Source organism: Ranitomeya variabilis, chromosome 2 (assembly GCF_051348905.1).
Source record: "Ranitomeya variabilis isolate aRanVar5 chromosome 2, aRanVar5.hap1, whole genome shotgun sequence".
NCBI lineage: Eukaryota > Metazoa > Chordata > Amphibia > Anura > Dendrobatidae > Ranitomeya > Ranitomeya variabilis.
This window is the reverse complement of record NC_135233.1, coordinates 75,060,473-75,086,562: the sequence shown is the minus strand read 5'-3', so window position 1 is coordinate 75,086,562 and position 26,090 is coordinate 75,060,473. Positions and strand designations below refer to the sequence as shown.

Sequence of the window (26,090 nt, the reverse complement as noted above, 5' to 3'; positions counted from 1 at the left end):
TAAATATCGTTAAGTTCCGCAACAAATTCGGAACACAAGGGGAATCGGTCCTGCTTACAGTATTGGGGGATCAAGTTCCTGGTGGCCGTGAGGAAATGTCTGAGTTGATTCCTTTTGAACCCAGAGATTGACAGGTCACACAAGGACAAAAGGGCTAATTCTACTGTGGGTTGTGCTTTGCGAATAAATAATTTATTATAAAGATCAAAGATTGACATCCACAGTTTCTTTATAGGTGGGCATTCCCACCATATATGGACATATGTCCCCTTTTCCACTGCGCATCTCCAACATGTATCTAGGATCACTGGGAACATAGTATGTACCTGGGAAGGGCATCTATACCACCTCGACAAGATCTTGTAGCTCCTCAGACACAGAGGACAACGAGGTCCTAAAGGTAAATAATAGAATCCTGTCCCTCTCCTCTGGAGACAAAGATATCCCCAAGTCACTCTCCCATCTCGAAAAAAATATTGGGAAATTGTTTTTGGGGGTTTGACCCTCTTGGAAAAGATTATATAGCAGAGAGACCGTGTGGACCGGCGGCTCCCCAGCAAGGCATATTTTCTCAAAAGGAGTCAGTGCTCTTGCAATATTGTTATGTTTAGATGTCGCGTTTATAAAACTTTTTAACTGTTCGTAGAAAAACCAAGAGCCCACAGGAGGCTCCTCTCCCTGGTATATTTCATGTAGAGGTTTGATACCAGTCTGATTCATGAAATCATATATGATGGGTCTAGAGACTCTATCCTTGTTCAAGTAGGTCTCCCTATGAAATCCTGCGGGAAAGTGAGGGTTGTCATATATTGGGGTTAGAAGTCCTGGGGATGTTGAGGTTTGTAGGCTCCTGCCACTCTGCTGGATAAACAAGGTCATGTTTCTAGTCATGAAGGGCAGGCTAGATCCCCCCTCCCCTTGTGTTCCATAGTGTTATCTGAGTGATATAGATCTAAAATACAAGTTCCCATTGATGCACGACTATAAACTAGAAAATCCGGTAGTCCAATTCCCCCCATTTTCTTAGATCTGCTTAAAACAAAGTATGATATTCATGATCTAGTATGTGACCAAACGAATTGGGTGACCGCCTTACATTCAAGAAGTTTATTAACCCTTCAGGTATTTTTGGAATGTTTTAAAAAAATGAACATTTAACTTTTTTTCACAAAAAATTTACTTCAGCTCCAATTTGTTTTATTCTACCAAGGTTAACAGGAGAAAATGGACCTCAAAAGTTGTTGTACAATTTGTCCTGTGTATGCCGATACCCCATATGTGGGGGTAAACCACTGTTTGGGCGCATGGCAGAGCTCGGAAGGAAAGGAGTGCCATTTGACTTTTCAATGCAAAATTGACTGGAATTGAGATGGGATGCCATGTTGCGTTTGGAGAGCCCCTGATGTGCCTATTGACATTGAAAACCCCCACAAGTGACACCATTTTGGAAAGTAGACCCCCTAAGGAACTTATCTAGATGTGTGGTGAGCACTTTGACCCACCAAGTGCTTCACAGAAGTTTATAATGCAGAGCCGTAAAAATAAAAAATCATATTTTTTCACAAAAATGATCTTTTCGCCCCCAATTTTTTTATTTTCCCAAGGGTAAGAGAAAAAATTGGACCCCAAAAGTTGTTGTGCAATTTGTCCTGAGTATGCGGAAACCCTATATGTGGGGGTAAACCACTGTTTGGGCGCATGGCAGAGCTCGGAATGGAAGGAGCGCCATTTGACTTTTCAATGCAAAATTGACTGGAATTGAGATGGGACACCATGTCACATTTGGAGAGCCCCTAATTTGCCTAAACATTGAAACCCCCCACAAGTGACACCATTTTGGAAAGTAGATCCCCTAAGGACCTTATCTAGATATGTTGTGAGAGCTTTGAACTCCCAAGTGTTTCACTACAGTTTATAATGCAGAGCTGTGAAAATAAAAAATATTTTTTTTTTACTAATATTAATTTTGGCCCCCAGTTTTGTATTTTTCCAAGGGTAACCGGAGAAATTGGACCCCAAAAGTTGTTGTCCAATTTGTCCTGAGTATGCTGATACCCCATATGTGGGGGGGAACCACCGTTTGGGTGCATGGCAGAGCTCGGAAGGGAAGGAGTGCCGTTTGGAATGCAGACTTAGATGGAATGGTCTGCAGGCATCACATTGCATTTGCAGAGCCCCTAAAGTACCTAAACAGTAGAAACCCCCACAAGTGACCCCATAATGGAAACTAGACCCCCCCAAGGAATTTATCTAGATGTGTTGTGAGAACTTTGAACCCCCAAGTGTTTCACTACAGTTTATAACGCAGAGCCGTGAAAATAAAAAATCATTATTTTCCCACAAAAAGGGTTTTTACCCCCCCATATTTTTATTTTCCCAAGGGTAACAAGAAAAATTGAACCCCAAAAGTTGTTGTCCAACTTGTCCTGAGTATGCTGATACCCCATATGTTGTGGTAAACCCCTGTTTGGGCGCATGGGAGAGTTCGGACGGGAAGGAGCACTGTTTTACTTTTTCAACGCAGAATTGGCTGGAATTGAGATCGGACGCCATGTCACGTTTGGAGAACCCTTGATGTGCCTAAACAGTGGAAACCCCCAATTCTAACTGAATCCCTAACCCAAACACACCCCTAACCCTAATCCCAACTCTAACCATAACCCTAACTACACCCCTAACCCGAACACACCCCTAATCCAAACCCTAACCCTAATCCCAACCACACCCCTAGCCCTAACCCTAGCCCTAACCCTAACCCTAGCCAAAACCCTAATCCTAGCCCCAATCCTAGCCCTAACCCTTGCCCTAACCCTAGCCCTAACCCTAGCCCTAACCCTAGCCCCAACCCTAACCCTAGCCCCAACCCTAACCTCAACCCTAGCCCTAACCCTAAATCTAGCCCTAACCCTAACCCTAATGGGAAAATGGAAATATATACATTTGTTTAATTTTATTATTTTTCCCTAACTAAGGGGGTGATGAAGGGGGTTTTTATTTACTTTTATAGCGGGTTTTTTAGCGGATTTTTATGATTGGCAGCTGTCACACACTAAAAGGCTTTTTATTGCAAAAAATATTTTTTGCGTCTCCATATTTTGGTCTACAGAGTCATGTGAGGTCTTGTTTTTTGCAGGACGAGTTGACGTTTTTACTGGTACCATTTTTGGGCATGTGACATTTTTTGATTGCTTTTTATTCTGATTTTTGTGAGGCAGAATGACCAAAAACCAGCTATTCAAGAATTTCTTTTTTTGGGGGGGCGTTTATACCATTTCGCGTTTCATAAAATTAATAAAGCAGTTTTATTCTTCGGGTCAGAACCATTACAGCGATACCTCATTTATATTTTTTTTATGTTTTGGCGCTTTTATACGATAAAAACTATTTTATATAAAAAATAATTATTTTGCATTGCTTTATTCTGAGGACTATAACTTTTTTATTTTTTTGCTGATGATGATGTATGGTGGCTCATTTTTTGTGGGACAAGATGACATTTTCAGCGGTACCATGGTTATTTATATCCGTATTTTTGATCGCGTGTTACTCCACTTTTTGTTTGGCGGTATGATAATAAAGAGTTGTTTTTTGCCTTGTTTTTTTTTTTTTTTTTTTACGGTGTTCACTGAAGGGGTTAACAAGTGGGACAGTTTTATAGGTAGGGTCGTTACGGACGCGGCAACACTAAATATGTGTACTTTTATTGTTTTGTTTTTTTTATTTAGATAAAGAAATGTATTTATGGGAACAATATATTTTTTTTTCTTTATTTAGGAATTATTTTTTTTTACACATCTGAATATATTTTTTTTAACACTATAATATTGCCCCATTGGGGACATCACATTATAGTGACAGAACGCTGATCTGACACTTTGCACAGCACTGTGTCAGATCAGCGATCTGACAGGCAGGGCTGCAGGCTTACCAGTGCTTGCTCTGAGCAGGCGCTGATAAGCCACCTCCCTGCAGGACCCGGAAGGCCCTCGTGGCCATTTTGGATCCAGGGCCTGCAGGGAGAAGGAGGTAGGAGACCCTCAGAGCAATGCGATCACATCGCGTTGCTCTGAGGGTCTCGGGGAAGCCTTCAGGGAGCCCCCTCCCTGCGCGATGCTTCCCTCTACTGCCGGAACACTGCGATCATGTTTGATCGCGGTGTTTCGGGGGTTAATGTGCCCGGAGCGGTCCGTGACCGCTCCTGGCACATACAGCCGGATGTCAGCTGCGATAGTCAGCTGACACCCGGCCGCGATCGGCCACGCTCCCCCCCTGAGCGCGGCCAATCGCATATGACGTACTATCCTGTCGGTGGTCATAAGGGCCCACCTCGACGGGATAGTACGTCATATGTCAGAAAGGGGTTAAAACAATAATAAACTTATTTTATATAACAAGGACATATAACTTTATGAATATAATCATGTTTGCACTCTCATGTCGACTGAGTTATTACAGAAAATTTCCTTTGCTCACTTGTTATTTCCTTTAACACTGTCTGTAATCCTAATCTGCCATTCAATCTGATATGTGAGGAGATTAGATAATGTTTCTATAGGATATGTGATTCCTGACGTGTACTGGACGATTGTATAAATGTTGTGTATACTGTTATTATACAAATTTACCTTAAAAAAGATATATACTTACATTTAGTAATGGAATCAATAGATGGCATCCACTTAATAGTACAGACGGGATTGAGGTTCTGCAGGTTTTGTTGGATTATTCCAGATTCTGCTCTAATATCTGATATCTGGACTGCAGTTTTATCTCAGCGTCTGTGTGGATAGAGGATGATGACTTTAAGGTAAGCGGTCCTCGCCTTGGGAGGTGCTCAGTATGAGCTGTCTACCTCCCCATTTTCGGCAATATGCTCTCTCATTATCAATACTTATCTATAGAGACAGAAAAGACATTAACCAAAGAAATTACCTGGAGTATAAATTGGTATGCATGTATAATATAGCAGCATGTTCACACTGGCTATTAAGCAAAACCTAACATAGAAACAAAATGACCATATACCTTGCTTTAAGGAAATGGGTACAAGCAATAATACATATAAATAACATGGGGATTATTACACACTGTTTTTGATCAAAAAACGGTAAAGCCATCCCACCAAGGTGTACCCAAATCAGGATGGTCCAAACCTCCAGTATTAAAACCTTACCATGTGTCAAAGTGGCATTAATGTGAATAAGGGCCCAGCAGGACCGAGGCCCGAATATGGACACCCAACAATGGGATGCTATATAAATGTAATGTTTATATGCGGACGCTGGTGGGATGGCTTTTACAATATTTTTTAATCAAAAGCAATGTTTACTCCATACTTTGTTTTTTAGATGTACTATTGCTTTTACTTACAGCAGGGAATATGTTCATTTTGTTTCTATCTTAAAAATAGACAATAGACAGAAAAGGGCAGGAATATCCATTATGAGAGGAAGGGCATGGATTATTAGGGGAATATTAGACCCTTGTCTTCAGTGATCTCTTGGTGTTAGAATATAAATTGCATTAATATATACTTTATTATTATATCAAAATAAAATATCTTCTTACCAGTTTTCACACCTTGCACACATGTAATTGTGCATGCAGTTGTCATTAATTGTATGATACATGCTCACTGGTGGAAGACCAGGGTGAACACAGGTGACCTTTTGAGTGTCGGACATCCACAGTGGACCATGTCCATAATTTACACTGTAATCTTAATCTACCATCCTTTTTAATACTGTGAGTTTATAAAACATTGTTTCTGTAGGATATGTGTTTCCTGACATACTGGACACTGACTATTGTATAAATGTTGTGCATATTGTTACTATACAAATTAAAGAAAATATATACTTTCATTTGATAATGGAAGCAATAAATCGCTTCTTTTTGGTAGTACAGGCCTGATTGTTTTTCTGCAGGTTTTTTATCTGGACTATGGGTCTCACTGAGACGTAGATGGCCTTCCCTAAGGTGGGTGGTCCTCATCTTAGATGGTGTTTTCCAAGAGAAGTCTGCCTCCGCATTTTTGGCAATGTAGCTTCTTTTCACAGATCTTTCTGAAACGACCGACTCTAAGCAGGATATCAGTTATTAGAGGAAAGGAATGGAATATTCAAGGAAAATTAGATCTCAGTCTTCAGTGATCTCCTGGTATCATAATATTAGTTGCATTAATGTAGTTTCTTCATAATTATATAAAAATAAAATATTTTCTTACCTGCGATCACACCCTGCGCACACATAGTTGTATGTGTATTTTATGTCATATGTGTGATAGACGCTTATTGGTGGTAACTCAGGGTGGACACATGCGACCTGTTCAGTGTACGATAGCCAGAATGGACCATGTCCACCTTGTTGTACACCATATAATTGCCAGCAGGCGGCATGGCACATTTCATGAATTAATGTGTCTCTCAGGCGCTCTGAGGATAGAAATGACACAATTACTATAAGTTATAAAGATACTAAACATCACAAGTGCCAACCTGCTGGGCCTTATTATCAAGAAGACTCAAGAGATATTTGCCCTGGAGCTTTGGAGATTTCCCCAACTATAGGACCTGAAGGATCTCCATCACCCAGGCTGACTCTTCTGATTCATCGACCCAGTAATTTTGATTTCGGCACTTAGAAGATTGCGAGTGGGACGACCCGATCTATAAAACTGTCATACTAGTTAACCCCTTCAGTGAACACACTGTAAAAAAAAAAAAAAAAAAGTGGCAAAAACTATGTTTTCATCATACTTCCAAACAAAAAGTAGAATAAAATGTATTCAAAAAGAGAAATGTAAATAAAATGCTATTGCTGAAAATGGCAAATTGTCCCACAAAAACACAAGCCACCATACAGCTCTGTAAAATAAATAAGTTATCCCAGAACGTAGCTATGCAAAAACAATTCTTTTTTCTATAAAACAGATTTTAATGTGTAAAAGAAAACATTAACTAAATTATATAAATGAGGTGTCGCTGTAAGTGTACTGACCCAAAGAGTAAAGCTGTCATCACTTTTTCCACAAGGTTTAAAAAAAACCTTCATAAAACAAATCCTGAACAGAAATCTATCAAAATATGGCAATACAAACATATTTTTTTGTATAGAAAGTGTTTTTTAGTGTGTGATAGCAGCGAAACATAAAAAAAATTATAAAACTGATATCGCTGTAGTCGCATGGACCCCAAGAATAAAGCCGTCTTATCAATTATACCAAATAACTGAACAACATAAAAAATAACTAAAACCAACTCTTGGCCTGCTGTTTATTTGTTCATTCTGCCTTCATTCCAAAGATCACAGTAAGGCTCAGCTCAGATTTATCCTGCGCTCTTCGTTGAGCACTTACACTGGGGTTTCAGTGTAAATCTCTAGTATCCAAGGGGTAACTTTTCTCCTTGTGGAGAGTGACAAGCCAGGTCTGACATGTTAGAGTGAGGATACTTATATACACCATGCATGATCCTCTGGAAAACTAAATATGCAAATTGCCTCTTTAGGAAGGAAGAGGATTAGAACGCTAGTGCCAACTATTGGAAGTAAAAATCCTGAAAGTCAATATTGATTCTTTAACAAGACTTCCCATATGACTTAATATAAAAGCCAAATGAAAATCTCAATTTGGAGACACGGTGTTTCCGGGTATTGCACCAAGTCAGTTCAAAGTATGAGATCTGGCGAGAGACTTAAGACTGGGATCTAAGGGGTAACATTTATCCTTGTGGAAAGTGACAAGTCAGGCCTGGAATGTCAGAGTGAGGAGACTTGTATAGACCATGCATGCACCTCTGGGAAATTAAATATGCAAATTCTTCAGAGAGGATGGGCACTAAAACTCTACCTCCTCCAAGTGTAAATCTCTGAAATTTGTGATTCAGACGGAAACCTCGGCAGAAGATTCCATATAATAAAGCAGATGGAGACAATGTGGACACCATCTGGCCTATGATCCTACTATATCCATTGTTTTAAGCTTGCGTAAAAGTGTGATCAGCCACAGTTTTGTGCACCTCTGAAAAGGATGACACCACTGAACAGGGGCCAGAAGTCCAGAGTACCTCTACTGACTCATAGTGAATGGATCCCTCAGGTTTCATCTGAATCACGTCATTCAGAGATTTACATGGGAACCTGTTATGATTTTCCCAATGGCAGGGAAATCAAAATAACAACGGACTAGCTCTCGGGTGATGGGAACTAAAGTGACCGTGACCTGAACCTGACACAACACTGGAAGTAGCCGGGGAGTGTTTCCTACGATGCCCTAGACACCACGCGCCAGCCGGAGATCTAACTACCCCTATCAGAGGAATATACAGGCCTGCCTTACCTCCAGAGATGAACCCCAAAAGGAGATAGCAGGCCCCCACAGATATTGACGGTGAGTCAAGAGGAAAAGACATACGTAGGATGAACAGCAGATTTAGCACAGTGAGGTCCGCTTACTAGATAGCAGAAGTACAGGAAAGAGTCACTTCACGGTCAACTTCAAAACACTACTCAAAAACACCATCCTGAAATTACTTTAAAACTCCAGTGACAACTCATGCCACTGGAGTGGCAATTTCAGTCCGCGAGAGCTTCCAGCTACAGAGAGTCACATTGCAAATAGCTGGACAAAAATAGCATAAACTAGAAACAAAATTCAACTTAGCTGAACAGGATCTTGAGGCAGGAGAATGCAACAGAATGCTACTGATACATTGTTGGCCGGCATCGGACCAGCAGCCAAGCAGCCTTAAATAGGAAACTCCCCTAATGGGTGTCAACAGGTGATCAAGGATAGAAGAAGGCAAATAAGTGGCAATACCATAAAACACCACCGGGGGAGCGCACAAACAGAATTCACAACAGTACCCCCCCCTTAAGGAGGGGGCACCGAACCCTCACCAGAACCACCAGGGCGATCTGGATGAGCACTATGGAATGCACGAACCAAATCAGGAGCATGAACATCAGATGCTGTCACCCAAGAATTATCCTCCTGACCATAGCCTTTCCACTTAACCAGATACTGAAGTTTCCGTCTGGAAACACGGGAGTCCAAGATCTTTTCCACCACATACTCCAACTCACCCTCAACCAGCACAGGAGCAGGAGGATCAGCAGATGGAACAACCGGCACCTCATACCTCCGCAATAATGACCGATGAAAAACATTATGAATAGTAAAAGATGCTGGGAGGTCCAAATGAAAGGACACAGGATTGAGAACCTCCAGAATCCTATAAGGGCCGATAAACCGAGGCTTAAACTTAGGAGACGAGACCTTCATAGGAACAAATCGAGAAGACAACCAAACCAGGTCCCCAACACAAAGACGAGGACCGACACGCCGATGACGATTAGTGAACTGTTGAGTCTTCTCCTGGGACAACTTCAGATTGTCCACAACCTGTCCCCAAATCTGATGCATTCTATCAACCACAGCATCTACTCCAGGACAATCCGAAGACTCCAATTGACCGGACGAAAAGCGAGGGTGAAACCCTGAATTACAAAAAAATGGAGAAACCAAAGTGGCAGAACTGGCCCGATTGTTAAGGGCAAACTCTGCCAATGGCAAAAAATCAAGCCAATCGTCCTGATCAGCGGACACAAAACACCTCAAGTAAGTCTCCAAGGTCTGATTAGTACGTTCAGTCTGGCCATTAGTCTGAGGATGGAATGCAGACGAAAAAGACAAGTCGATGCCCATCTTGGCACAGAACGCCCGCCAAAATCTAGACACAAACTGAGTACCCCTGTCAGACACTATATTCTCAGGAATACCATGCAAACGCACAACATTCTGAAAAAATAGAGGGACCAGCTCAGAGGAGGAGGGCAATTTGGGCAAAGGTACCAAGTGAACCATCTTGGAAAAACGGTCCCACACCACCCAGATGACGGACATCCTACGAGAAACAGGAAGGTCAGAAATAAAGTCCATAGAGATGTGCGTCCAAGGCCTCTTAGGAATAGGCAAGGGCAACAACAACCCGCTGGCCCGGGAACAGCAGGGCTTAGCCCGAGCACAAACATCACAAGACTGCACAAAAATACGTACATCTCGAGACAAGGAAGGCCACCAGAAGGACCTAGAAACCAGATCCCTGGTGCCAAAAATTCCAGGATGACCTGCCAATGCGGAAGAGTGAACCTCCGAAATAACTCTACTGGTCCAGTCATCAGGGACAAACAGTCTACCAGGCGGACAGCGATCAGGCCTATCCACCTGAAACTCCTGCAAAGAGCGCCGCAGGTCTGGGGAGACAGCTGACAATATCACCCCATCCTTCAGGATGCCAGTAGGTTCGGAATCACCAGGCGAATCAGGCTCAAAACTCCTAGAGAGGGCATCCGCCCTCACATTCTTAGACCCAGGCAGATATGAGACCACAAAGTTAAATCGAGAGAAAAACAACGACCAGCGCGCCTGTCTAGGATTCAGACGCCTGGCTGACTCAAGATAAATTAGATTTTTGTGGTCAGTCAAGACCACCACCTGGTGTCTAGCACCCTCAAGCCAATGACGCCACTCCTCAAATGCCCACTTCATGGCCAAGAGCTCCCGATTTCCAACATCATAATTCCGCTCAGCGGGCGAAAACTTTCGAGAGAAAAACGCACATGGTCTCATCACTGAGCAGTCAGGACCTTTCTGCGACAAAACTGCACCTGCTCCGATCTCGGAAGCATCTACTTCAACCTGGAACGGGAGCGAAACATCAGGCTGGCGCAACACAGGAGCAGAAGAAAAGCGGCGCTTAAGCTCCCGAAAGGCCTCCACAGCCGCAGAGGACCAATTAGCAACATCAGCACCCTTCTTGGTCAAATCAGTCAAAGGTTTAGCAATGGCAGAAAAACCCGCTATGAATCGGCGATATAAATTAGCAAATCCCAAGAATTTCTGAAGACTCTTTAGAGAAGTAGGTTGTATCCAATCACAAATAGCCTGAACCTTAACAGGGTCCATCTCCATAGATGAAGGGGAAAAAATATATCCCAGAAAGGAAATTCTCTGAACCCCAAAAATACACTTTGAGCCCTTCACAAATAGAGAATTAGCTCGTAAAACCTGAAAAACTCTCCTGACCTGTTGAACATGAGATTCCCAGTCCTCCGAAAAAATCAAAATATCATCCAAATACACAATCATAAATTTATCCAGATATTCACGGAAAATATCGTGCATAAAAGACTGAAAAACGGAAGGGGCATTCGCGAGACCGAAAGGCATTACCAAATACTCAAAATGGCCTTCAGGCGTATTAAATGCGGTCTTCCACTCATCCCCCTGCTTAATCCGCACCAAATTATACGCACCACGTAGATCGATCTTAGTGAACCACTTTGCCCCCTTTATGCGAGCAAAAAGATCAGTCAGTAAAGGTAACGGGTACTGGTATTTAACTGTAATCTTATTCAGAAGTCGATAGTCGATACAAGGTCTCAATGAACCATCCTTTTTACCCACAAAGAAAAACCCTGCCCCCAATGGAGACAAAGAGGGGCGAATATGACCCTTTTCCAAAGATTCTCTGATATACTCCCGCATAGCAGTATGTTCAGGTACAGACAAATTAAACAAGCGACCCTTAGGAAATTTACTCCCGGGAATCAACTCAATAGCGCAGTCACACTCTCTGTGAGGGGGGAGAGAATCAGTTTTAGGCTCCTGAAAGACATCATAAAAATCTGACAGAAATGCTGGGATCTCAGAGGGAGTAGATGAAGAAATGGGAACCAAAGGTGCATCCCCATGAATCCCCCGACATCCCCAGCTCAGCACAGACATTGATCTCCAGTCCAAGACTGGATTATGAATCTGTAACCATGGTAATCCAAGTACTAATACGTCATGTAGATTATATAACACAAGGAAACGAATAATCTCCTGATGGTCTGGGGAAAGATGCATAGTCACTTGTGTCCAATATTGTGGTTTATTGCTAGCCAAAGGTGTAGAATCAATACCCTTTAAGGGAATAGAAACCTCCAGAGGCTCTAAATCAAACCCACAACGCTTGGCAAAGGACCAATCCATGAGACTCAGAGCGGCGCCAGAATCCACATAAGCATCCACAGTAACAGATGATAAAGTACAAATCAATGTCACGGACAAAAGAAATTTAGACTGCAAGGTACCCATAGAAAAAGATTTATCAACCTTTTTATCAACCTTCTTTATGCGTTTAGAGCATGCTGATATAACATGAGCTGGATCTCCACAATAGAAGCACAACCCATTTTTGCGCCTGTAATTCTGTTGTTCGCCTCTAGACAATACACTATCGCATTGCATATGCTCTGGTGCCTTTTCAGAGGTCACCGCCAAATGATGCACAGGTGTTTGCTCAGAAGATACCGCCATATGGTGCACAGGTTTTTGCTCAGAAGATACCGCCATATGGTGCACAGGTTTTTGCTCAAAAGATACCGCCATATGGTGCACAGATTTTTGCTCAGAAGATACCGCCATATGGTGCACAGATTTGCGCTCCCGTAAACGCCGATCAATCTGGATAGCCAATTTCATGGCATCATTCAGACCTGTAGGCACAGGGAACCCCACCATGACATCCTTCACGGCATCAGAGAGACCTTCTCTGAAATTAGCTGCTAGAGCACACTCATTCCATTTAGTAAGCACCGACCATTTACGAAATTTCTGGCAGTATATCTCAGCTTCATTTTGCCCTTGGGAAAGAGCTATCAAGGCTTTCTCAGCCAAAATCTCTAAATTAGGTTCTTCATAAAGCAACCCCAAAGCCAGAAAAAACGCATCTACATTTAATAACGCAGGATCCCCTGGCGACAATGCAAATGCCCAACTTTGTGGGTCACCCCGCAATAGAGAAATAACAATTTTAACCTGTTGCGCAGGATCACCAGCAGAGTGAGATTTCAGAGACAAAAACAATTTACAATTCTCTCTGAAATTCAAAAAACGGGATCTGTCTCCGGTAAAAAATTCAGGCATAGGGATCTTAGGTTCAGACATTGGAGCACGTATAACAAAATCTTGTAAGTTCTGGACCTTTGAAGCAAGGTTATTCAGACCTGCAACCAAACTCTGTGGATCCATGATTCAAACAGGTGTAACCAAAGCCATTCAGAGATTAAGAGGAGAGGAGAAAAAAAAAAAAAAAGGCTGAAGACTGCAGTTTAAGCAAGGAGTACAAATAAGCACTAAGGTGCACTTTCCAAACACAGAAGGAAAAAAAAACCTTTTATATCCTTTCCTGCTTTAGTGCATAGTTTTAACACATGTGGGCCGGCCAAACTGTTATGATTTTCCCAATGGCAGGGAAATCAAAATAACAACGGACTAGCTCTCGGGTGATGGGAACTAAAGTGACCGTGACCTGAACCTGACACGACACTGGAAGTAGCCGGGGAGTGTTTCCTACGATGCCCTAGACACCACGCGCCAGCCGGAGATCTAACTACCCCTATCAGAGGAATATACAGGCCTGCCTTACCTCCAGAGATGAACCCCAAAAGGAGATAGCAGGCCCCCACAGATATTGACGGTGAGTCAAGAGGAAAAGACATACGTAGGATGAACAGCAGATTTAGCACAGTGAGGTCCGCTTACTAGATAGCAGAAGTACAGGAAAGAGTCACTTCACGGTCAACTTCAAAACACTACTCAAAAACACCATCCTGAAATTACTTTAAAACTCCAGTGACAACTCATGCCACTGGAGTGGCAATTTCAGTCCGCGAGAGCTTCCAGCTACAGAGAGTCACATTGCAAATAGCTGGACAAAAATAGCATAAACTAGAAACAAAATTCAACTTAGCTGAACAGGATCTTGAGGCAGGAGAATGCAACAGAATGCTACTGATACATTGTTGGCCGGCATCGGACCAGCAGCCAAGCAGCCTTAAATAGGAAACTCCCCTAATGGGTGTCAACAGGTGATCAAGGATAGAAGAAGGCAAATAAGTGGCAATACCATAAAACACCACCGGGGGAGCCCACAAACAGAATTCACAACAGGAACCCTTATGTAAGTGCACAGCATAGAGCACAAGATAAATGTGATCCAAAATGTTACATAAAATGTTCCCAATAAAAACTTCAACTCCTCCAAAAAAACAAGTCCCCACTCAGGTCCATCATCTGTTAATGGAAATATAGGGGGCTTCCACGTCACTGGGAGCACAAAGTCTCCAGAAAATCACTATGGCTCCCCCTACCAAAAAAAAATCAGCTTTTTCTGCTCTCTCAAATCAAAATACCCGCCTCCCTTCGGAGACCCACAGTGTGCCTACAATAAGGGCTCCTTCTCACTTGCGAGAAATATGTCCGAGTCTCACAGGTTAAAACTCTGCTCTGGCGCCGGCACTCCAGAGCGGAGCGTGCAGCCGCACAGCAATACATGGAGCTGCATGCTCCCCTCTGGAGTGCCGGCGCCAGAGCAGGGTTTTAACCTGCGAGACTTGGACGTATTTCTCGCAAGTGAGAAGGAGCCCTAAACCACATTAAAGGGAACCTGTCAGCAGGATTGTGCACAGTAACCTACAGACAGTGTCAGGTCGACACCGTTATACTGATTAAAATGAATTGGTTGATGAAATCAGTCTTGTGGTTGTTCTTTAATCTTTATTTTCAGTTTTTAGTTAATGATATGCTCGCACCCCAGGGCGGGCCTGGAGGAGGGTCTTTATTTGGTGTTCTGATTATATATTCATAATGCAGACTGCTGACAGGTCACTCATCCCTCACTGACCTGCCCCTCTAGTTCGCATAATGAATATCTGTACATACCTAAAAAAAAAAAAAACCTTCTGCAGGCAGGTGTCAGCCGTGGCACCTGCTTTGCAGCATAATCGCATGTTTCATGTGCCAATATTACCTGTTCTTCATGTTATTCAGCTAGGAAAAAAAATTGGAAAATGGCGCCCGCTATCTGTGTATATAGCTGTGATCCGATAGCTGCGCATGTGCCTTAGGCGACATCTTGGATTATCCTCATCCAAGAAAATTGGATCACACTTTGCTGACACTCTGATTAAATTCTTGGATGAGAGAATCTGCGCTTTTTGCTCTTCCCTGAGGCTGCTTTCACACATTTCCAATCCGCGCCTACCTGCAACCGCAAATAGCAGCACAAGTTTGCAGGTAACATCTTAGCGTTACCCCAAGTTCATGCACTCATTGGTAGGTGCAGGTGGGGGTGTATCTAGGCTGCATGTGGTCCCTGATAGGCTGCGTTCCCACACTCCGGTTTTGGTGAGTTTTTTCGAAAAATGTAAGTAATCCATTTTAATTAATCGGTGCAGAAATTGTGCAGAGAATCTGCAACATCAAAAACTCAGTAAAAGCCCATGGTGGGAACGTAGCCTTATATGTCAACCTAAGGATGAACACTTGTTTTTTTACCTTGAGAAAGATGTCATTCTGGTGCCGAAACGCGTCGGTTGACTAAAAAAATCCTCGTTTATATTTTCCGGATCCCATCCTTTGGCCGGAGACACACTGGTGCGAGAGACGGCCGAGTCTCGCTGGTTAAAAGCAAGCTGTGGCACCTGCATTCCGGAGCTGAGCGTGCAGCTCCATGTATTGCTATGGAGCCGCACGCTCCGCTCCGGAGTGCAGGTGCCACAGCTTGCTTTTAACCAGCGAGACTCGGCCGTCTCTCGCACCAGTGTGTCTCCGGCCTTTCCGTGAACGAGGCTCACACATCATGATAATCTCCGCTTTGCCAAACTGTTATCTGGACAATACTCTTCTCCAGCCACAGGGCTGTGATTACAGCACATCAGGCTTCTAGGAGTGTTGTGTCCTTACACAACCCTCACAGGTGAGTGCTACCACCACTCTCACACCCATCTTGCTCCTTACTGTGCTTCTCTATTTGTGCCATCCAGATCTTCCCAACCTAAGGATGAGGACATAGGTGGTGGTTTAGGTGCTGCTGCATCCAAAAAAACACATGATTTCATTTGCAAACCTGTGTGATCTGCTCACATATATAGTAGGAGGTCATGGTTTTCCAGCAGGAAGCCCTGTGGGAAAACCTAGATGTTTAGAGCAAACCTGGTTTTGTTTCGGATGATTTGGGGATTTGCTGATGTGAGGACTATTCTTAGCAGCAGGAGCCGATTGGAATTCATTGATCATACAACACAGATTGTATTATTCATCACTGCTAACCTGAAAATGGCTGTCACAGCGCTTTCAAACCATGCTGATTACAATTACTGGCAGCTGTTAAAGTCGTCTTTTTGGAGATTTTACTCTTTTAAATCTGTTTAAATATTCCTATGTTATATCCTGTACTCATAAATACAAAAAATTCTGATTTTTCTAAAAGCTTTATTCATTGACAACAAAATGTTTCTTTAAGCTTTAGTATAAGAGCAGAGCAAAAAAAAAGAAATGCTCCATTATTCCGTACTGCATTCATTTGCAAACTGTAAGGCTTCATTTAGACCTTCGGAATTGTTTTTCCTACATTGAGACATGGACTCTTGTTCATCGGTGTTTTGGATCCAGGTTTCATCAGTGTTTGGTCCGTGTGTCAGTTTTTACCATAAATGATATTTCATTGACTTAAAAAAAAATACCCAAATACCCTGCAATGCTTCACCTGTTCATTGCAATATAATCACGGACAGCACACGGATTGTGCACTGATTCATTTTCACTTACTTATAGGCTTGTGTGGCTTATTTGGATCTGTCACTTGAATCAAAAATGGACATAGAATCATAGAATGTTAGAGCTGGAAGTGACCTCTGGGGTCATCGTGTCCAACCCCCTGCTCAATGCAGGATTCATTAAACCATCTCAGACATGCCTGTCCAGCCTCTGTTTGAAGACATCTATTGAAGGAGAACTCACACCTCTCCTGGCAGCCTGTTCCACTCATTGATCACCCTTACTCACCCTCACGCATCAGTGTTTTTTGCCAACCGCTTGGAATGCAAAAAAACATTTACATATGAACAGACCCATATAATATAATGGGTACGTGTTCTATTGGTGAAAAACACAGAGCTCGTATGTGATTCATGGACGTCTGAATGAGGGTTTAGGTGGTAAAAAACCACTGCACAAACAGAAAAGCAGTGGATATAATTTATCAATAATGTCACTGGTTATACTGTAAAGAATCCAGCTTTTGTGTAAGTGATGCCCCCGGAATAATAGATTTAGTGCTACTTTCTAGGCATATAAGGCACGCTTCACCCTGTTATTTCATCATATGGGCACCGATAATCTGTTCTGAAAAATGGTGCAAATCTTTAATAAGCTTCCCACATTTAATCTCTCTATAGAGCATGCATGACTTCGTGTGCTCTTAGGGGAGTATATCTTATTTATGCTATTTATATCTTATATAATATAATGATATATAATATATTTATGTATATATATATATTTTATTTATATCTTATAGTTTATTTATATTCCAATACATGTGAAAAAAAATATTGCCAGCTCACCTTGAGAACAAAGCCCCCCTGAGTGTCAAAAAAATGAAAAACAGTGCAGGGAGTTCTCCATAGCCATGAGGAAGGAAGCACCGATAGTCGGAAACATGTTGGCTAGAATGTGCACAGTGGCTCCATGTGGACAATAGTATGGCTTGGATAAAGTTGGATGCTCGACTATCTGCTTTCCAGTACTTTTTTGTGTGAATTTTTACATAAAAACCTCTAAATGAAACTTGAGACATATGACAGCCACAGTAAAGGAATCATAAAGAAATATTTCCCCTTGAAGGGAATACTTCAGTAGAAAATTTTCAGATCACTATCTACCGGTATATTAAACAAAATTTAGAATGGTAGCAAATATTACCCTGGTCACTAAGCCAAATATTAGGCTCATGCTTCCTGTTCAGTAAAGAAGTCTTTTCAGTAGTCTCATTAACATCAATGGCTGAAGGAAAAATGACAGTAGATAATATGTAGTAGATAGCACAGCATCCACCATTCACCTCCCCCCACTTTCTGCTCTGACTTTTGCCCAGATCAGAGCATGCCCAGGAACAGGGCTGCCACTAGAAATTTTGGGGCCCCATACTGGCAAAATTTTCGGGGCCCCCTTAAGACTCCACCCAGGCTCCACCCCAGCCCAGCCTCCAACCCTCGAACTGTCCACAGCACCACCGCTGTCTCTTGGAAAAACTCCACTTCTCACCAATCACACATTAACAGTTCCCATCACCAGATCACACACATAGCCAGCAGATTTTGTTTTTTTAATCTGCCACGATGACAAGGTAGACTCTTTTGGCCGGGCCCTACTCTACTCTAACTTATTAAACATTTGTTAAAATAAGCAATACAATTTAGGTATATTTTTATTTATGTTTCAATTTTTCAAATGACCAATAATACCACATGCAAGGGACAAATACCACAACACCATGACCAGACACCACATTATCACCACATAGTGACCTATAATACTATCTACAAGGAATAAATACTGCCACACCATGTGCAGACCACATATTACCACCACAGTGACCGAACAATATCGCATACAAGGGACAAATACCACCGCAGCATGTACAGACCACATATTACCACCACATGGTGACCAACTACATACAAGGAACAAATACCACCAGACCATGACCAGACCACATATTACCACCACATAGTGACAATATAATAGCACATACAAGGAACAAATACCACCACACCATGGCTGGACAACATATTACCACCACATTGTGACTAAATAGTACAATACTGATCATTAATAAAAAAAATACTATCACCATAAGTGCCATTATACATAGGAGATCTGTACTTAGTATGTAGTGTCTGTGTACAGGTAATACAGTGGTCACGGGTGCCATTATACACAGGAGCTCTATATATAGTGTCAGTGTACAGGTAATACAGGATCACCAGTGACATTATACACAGGAGCTCTATATATAGTGTCAGTGTACATGTAATACAATGATCACTAGTGAAATTATACACAGGATCTCTGTGTATAGTGTCAGTTTACAGGTAATACAGTGATCACCAGTGACATTATACACAGGAGCTCTGTATATAGTGTATAGTGTACAGATAATATAGTGATCACCAGTGACATTATACACAGGAGCTCTGTATACAGTATACAGTGTATGGTGTCAGTGTACAGGTAACATACTGACTCACCAGTGACGTCTCTAGCTGAAGTCCTTCATCTTTGCGTTTCTTTTTAATCCAGCGCAGACCGCCATCACTTCTTTCAGCCAGGACTCGTCTCTGCATATAATAACACAGTTATCTGGAGAACCGCTTCCAGAGCACATTCTCCACTTTTTCCCTTTCTTCTACACTACACATCTGAATACAGACATTCACCCACCATTAATATATACTGTAATTGGTTATTATGCAACCCACCATTCCAAATATAAATTATAATACGCCACTGTGCCCCACTATCTGTACATAGCCACTTTCCCCATTTAATATATAAATTAATTAGCACCTGTACTCTTTCCCCCAATTTATTTCCAGTCACTTTATCCTCAACGATCCCACTATGTACCTCCCGCTCTAACCCTAACTCCGATTTATTATAGTTAGATGCCCCTTCCGCCTCAATTCATTGTCATGTCTTCTCTCTCTCCCACGCTCTATTCATTATCAACTGCTCTTCCCCACCCTCAAAATTCATTATTTGCTCTCTCCACCTTCAATACACCATTGGCTCTCCTCACCCCCACCTTCAATTCAATTGCTGTCCACCGTCCCTCACACTCACTTGATGTGCAGTCCCCATCACCCCAACTTCATCATTTGCAGTCCACCTTACTTCATCATTTAGTCCCCTATCCCCCCTTCACTTCATCTGCAGTCCCCCTTACTTTATCATTTGCAGCCCCCTATCATATCATCATGCGCAGTGCCCCCTCAAACACGCTTCATCATTTGCAGCCCCCTATCATTTCATCATGCGCAGTGCCCCCTCAAACACACTACATCATCTGCAGCCCCCTATCATTTCATCATGCGCAGTGCCCCCTTAAACACACTTCATCATCTGCAGCCCCCTATCATTTCATCATCTGCAGCCCCCTCAAGCACACTTCATCATCTGCAGCCCCCTATCATTTCATTATCTGCAGCCCCCTATCATTTCATTATCTGCAGCCCCCTATCATTTCATCATCTGCAGCCCCCTATCATTTCATCATCGGCAGCCCCCTATTATTTCATCATTTGCAGTGCCCCCTCAAACACACTCCATCATCTGCAGTCTCACTCCCCCCCACCTCACCCATTTAAAAAACAAAAATAAAAATGTTTTTTATACTTACCTCAGTCGTTCCGGGCCGTCTAGTGTTTCCAGCAGTGAAGCAGCAGCTAGAATGTATGGGCTGCTGAGAGGACCTGACAGGAGCCCATACATTCTAGCACATTCACTACTGAGACTGCTAGAATGTATGGGCTGTAGTCAGGACCTGCAGGGAGCCCATACATTCTACATACAGCCGAGCAGGAGCTGCGCATCCGACTAGGTAAGACGGCCGTGCACAGCTCCAAAAAGGCTCCCGGGCCCCAGCACCGACATGTGCGTCGCAGTGCACAGTGTTTTAGTGCACGATGGGGCCCCGGATCTGCAGGCCCCTCTGTTTACCGCTGCTGACCGGGCCCCATACAGCAGTAACGGCTGTAATGCCCTGATGGCGGCCCTGCCCAGGAAATTGAATAGGGTCAGAGCCAGTCTATTGTTGCTAATGTCCTTGTGGCTGCTGCAGAGACCCAGAATAAGGGGTCCAGTATTAGGCCTAGTGGAGAAAAATTCAAGACTTCTTGTGCAATTTAGAAGACAAGTTAGGCAATCTTTTCTTAAAGCAACCTCAAGTCCTTCATTTTATGATGGGAAGAATGTAGAAGAGCTGAATTGGTAATTTGCCCTAACTCACTGTGCCTGCACTCTGTGTTATCTTTGATTTTACATATGACTGCAGTTGGAAACCAAATCAGCAGCTGCATGCTTTACTTTGGGATGTCCAAATCTTACATATGGAAAACACAACGAACAAAACATGTAGTCCCAAATAATTTACAATTGGTATATAAATATTTAGAACTTTTCTTTGTGTATCAAATATATTTCATATTTTCTGATCACTATTTCTGCCCACAACTGGGTGTTCCCTGCCCTCTTCACTAATGCAAAATAATTACATGAACCAATTTCTATTATTTAACGGCCATCAACTCGATCTCAAGCCATGGCAACTTGATGGCTGAACTCTCTGTAGGAAGAGCGATCTGGTGCAAGTCTAGATAGGTCCACCGGATCTTCTTCAACTTTATCTTGATTGTATCAAGCCATCAGGTTGCTGGTCTTCCTCTTTGCCTTGTTCCTTCTATTCTTCTGACCATGATGTTCTTCTCTAGTGATCGCTCTTTTCGTATGATGTGTCCAAAGTAGAAAAGTCATAGATTGGTGATCCTTGCTTCGAGTGACATGTCTGGCTTAATTTGACAAGACTATAACTCTTATGTTCACCATGTCTATTAATCACCCAGAAGAGGAACTCGACTAATCCTCCTGTGATGTCACCCTATAGAAAACACAACGCCAGCTCACAAGGCATCATGCTGCTTATAGTTCAATCATATATAGCTGATGTGTTTCTCTTTGTAATTATGTTAAGATATATACATGTATGTAGTCAGAGAATCCACATCTTGTTATTAATATTTATGACCTTCTCGGAAAGGGTCATTGATGTCCCCCACCCTGCAAACTGAGTCTTTAATCTGTATGCGGGTAGAATAAAGCCGGCATACACTGTAACAAGGAGATAGAGGAAACAGATTGGGCTTCTCTGGTTCTGTACTGTGTTATTAGCGACTGACTTAGCCCAAACCGTCCTTACCATAAGGTACGGATTGAAGCTACTGATCCCTTGCAATTTTTTAAAGCTGGACGGATTATCTTCTGAAACCCCAGTGATCTGTGCACAAAGACAAGCCTCAATCAAACGTCTACTCGCTAAGCTCGCGGTAGTTACAGACTTCCAGCATATGTTTTCCTCTCTCTCCAAAGACTTATTTTATGAAGGGGGGAGGAATAAAACTGAGCCCGTCACTGCCACCCTTGACACATCATTCAGGAGATGTATGATTTTGACATTTAGCAGCTAAAAATGATATTGCCAAAAAAAGTTCACGAGTTCATCCTGATAGAATGTTCTAGGGAGGAGGAAAAATACATCTTTCCATTAAACACCAAATGACAGCGTCAATGATAAGAAAGCTTTAAATGGAGCAAGATTTCAATGGATATTGGAGAGCGTGAGTGATTTGTTTCCTGGGTGTCACGGATTTGAGAGAGTGATAATTTAACTGCGTCTTGTCCGATGTGATGTGTTTAAACACAAAGCTTAATGTAGGGGAAGCATCACTGCGGTAATTTGTGTTATAAATTCACCTTCATCGGTGCCACAGAAGGTGATGTATAGGGGAATGCATTACACGAGCACTAAGCACACTGGACAGCTCTTTATTTTTCCTTTTATTAGTGGAAATGTGCCATTTTCTTCTACAGATGTCAGATGATATTTTCAGTATAATATACCTATTTATTTTATACATCTGGTACAAATTCTCAATTTGTATGAATATGTGGGATTATTGGATGCATTACCAGTTCTGCAGTGATACTACGAAGAGAATTAAAGGATCATTTCCAAAGATAATAAGAAAGATTTTTCGATTAGAGACATTTATGGCGTATGCACACTGTTATGTAATTAAATATTATACAGTGTCACTAGAGGGCGCTATGGCTGGAGGCTTGAAAAGCAACATCAGATGATCATGTTCTTTTTCTTATACCTTCACATATATAGTGCTCAACTCAAATGAGTACACCCGTTTTGAAAAGTAAGATTTTAATCAACATCTCACTTGAACACATTAACAATTTTCAACATTTTGACAAGACTGAGTTTCATAGAATAATTTTAACCCATAACTTGAAATTAGTAGAATCATATAACTTTCATTCCAAGATCTTCAGTTGTACTCAAATTAGTTGATACAAAAATAAATGCACCCCATATCATAATCGACTGCATTTAGTAATTTGTAATGACCTTCTGTATTTTTTTTATTCTTCAAGAATGACCTCTTTTGGAGAGTTGAGTGATGACGACTTGTCTCTGCAGAATTCCCCATAGGTGTTCATTTGGGTTCAGATCTGGAGACCTACCTTGAATAACCCTCCTAAGCTGATTATATGGGCATGTAGGTCATAGAAAGCTAACATGATACCTTGGTATCTGTGATCCAATGTATGATTTAATAGAAATCCACGTTTTTCTTAATATCAAGCAAGCTGTTAAAATCAACAAGCCGGGCACATATCTCCCTGAGAATTTTCCTCCAGATATTATTTTAAATGAAAGGGGGAGTTACCAGTGTGAGACATCTAATGACTTGACAGTCTGTTCTCCTGACCTCACTTCAGAGCTGTGTATGATTATAACTTATCCAGTACAGCAGAGTTGAACTTTGTCTCATAAGAAACACATCTGCATTTCTCCTCTTATAGTGCTGTCAGCTCAGCTGTACTGCCCCTCCCTCCACAATGGCTGCTGTGAGATGGAAGCTGAAAAAGTGTTAGTGCTATCAGCTCTGCTGCAGAGCAGATCTTGAATACAACTATGAGAGGAAATCTGCAGAGGTGTTTGTAATGAGGCAAAACTCAGCTCTGCTGTACTGTACTAGTTTAATTGCCTTCAGCTCTGCAGTGAGAACAGGACAGCAGATTGTCTGTCATTACAGGCAGATTTTCAGGGAGATCTGTGTCTGATATATAGAACTAGGTATAGATCTAAAAGCTAATTTACATATTAATAAAAATCTGGATTTCTCTGGAATAAGATTGCAGATGACAAGGCATCATTTTATTCAATTTTCTATAGACCGCATGCCTATATTGTTGGCTTAGGATTGTTGATCTTTCTGACATATTCCCTTTAAGCTTATCAATTATTATGATTACTGTGATCATTTTACAGGTCTCAGTAAATCCTGCTGTGCTGTTGTATTTGACCTAAAGGCATAAAATAAATATTTTTTTTTTAACTAGCCCGTGTAGTACCCCATGTCTCAAATAGTTGGTTCAATAACTGCTGTTCACAATAACATTTGATTACCAGGGGTTTCAGCTGCAAAACTTTTTCTGTTGATTCCTATGAGAGCCTCGTTTTGAGTTTCATAAGAATGATTTAGCTCATCTGATTGTGGGGTCACATAGTTTATTGGAAGGACCAGAAAGAGTCACTGAAAATGACTAGGTGAGGAGACAACTTTTTGTTATTTCCAGTATTTACTTTGCAAATATGAAATTCAATAACATTTTGTAGGGGATTTGTTACTTTAAAGGACTTCATGGCATTGGTGCAAGTGGTAATGTATCTATCGTAATTTAGGAGGGATTTACCCAACCAGAAAAGATAAAAGTACATCGCAAAAGAATAATACAAGATATGTATGGAATGGAGGAAACGACTTTCTAGAGAAGGTCAGGTGGCGTTTTTTCTTGAGGGATTTTAATGTGTCAATTTCCTCTAATACTATTGTCCTGGTATACAAATTGGTGTAACTAATGGGTAACACATTTAACAATAAATGTAATTTAGGTTCCCAAGTGCATTATTCATGATGTATAATCAAAATGCAAATGCTTTACTAGTTTATATGCTTCCAGAATGAGGCCGTAAATCCACAATTCATAATCTTCATTTTAAGTAAGGTTTATGGTAGATGGATATAAAACTTGATATAATGAGCTCTAACCAGAGCTTACCCTTCTTCCCACAGAATTGTAAGTCAAAGGTATAATGTTGACTAACTAATGTGATGAATGGGGCACATCACCCCTCATATGTGAATATCAGGGAGTATACATTTTTATCACTCTTCTGGTGGGATGTACATCTCCTCCCAGTATTTAAAGGGCTGGACTCCAAAAAATGCTCTAAACTGTATTGTTCTGGCCCTTATATTTGTAAATCTCATCATACTTTAATCTGGTTGCTCCACAAAAGGCTTCGGTTGTCCATGTATATAGTATCTAAACAATGCAGAGCTGTTCAGATATAGCCAAGTTCAAAGGATATGTCCACTGCTTGGACAACCTCTTTTCAAAGCCCTACTTTTTCCTCTTGTAAAATAATAACGCTATAATCACCGGCGATTGTCCAAAGGCGAAGAAAGTGAAGCAGCCGCAACGTAAGCATTATGAAGGTGTTGTCCGAGTAGTGGACAACCCCTTTGACTATACAAAAAGTGTGCCCTTTTGATAAGTCCAGTCTTAAGTCAGATAATTAAATCTGTGAAGGTACCAGTAAAAAATGATAACTTATACCCATGTAAATGTGGTGACTCATAAATGATTACAAAATAAGGAGAAAACTGAGTCTTGAAATGCCAAAAATATATACAAAACTTTATTGAAAAGACAAAATTTAGTGCAAATAATTACATGCAGTAATTTCATGGGTTTCTTATTTGAAATCAGTGATAAAAGTGCGATAATCATTTCTGTGCCGTGGGATCCCAGTGCTACGTTATCTGCACTCTATTAACCAGGGCTATACTAGACATCCATAAGACTTGGGTTAGCAGTGATCGCATGATATACTTGTGTGATTACTTTCTCGGCCATCCCTGGATACATCCTCTACTGTGCATGCAATAAACATTGACTGAACTCATTCAGCGCTTGTGCAACTACAGACAGCAGAATCTTTGTAAAAGTATGAGATTAATCGTAGAATTCGATGGGCCAAATCAACACAGTTTAGGGCCTTTTAGGAAATATTTTCTTAATATGTTCAATAATTTAAAGTCAGGTCTTGACCCATTCACACCCCTTCTCCATTCTGCAATGAGAAAGTTTGAATCCAGGTTGCTACCTATATAGTTCTGGAAGACTTCTGTTGCTCCTAGAATAGTTGCCAACTCATTATAAGTTCGGGGTGGGGTCCCCTTTTGTTGTACAGAAATTATGCTGTCAAGTTGCCTACTTATATTAGATGTCGATAAAACCTTCAATTTCTGATGGTTCAACTATCTACTATTTATCAGTT

At 41.6% G+C, this 26,090-nt stretch overlaps 1 protein-coding gene across 1 annotated transcript in view; it reads left to right on the top strand.

Annotated features, from left to right (window-relative positions):
* The window catches only part of MACROD2 (mono-ADP ribosylhydrolase 2), a 2,853,334-nt gene that overhangs the window by 2,213,912 nt on the left and 613,332 nt on the right, over positions 1–26,090 (top strand). The window lies entirely within an intron of this gene.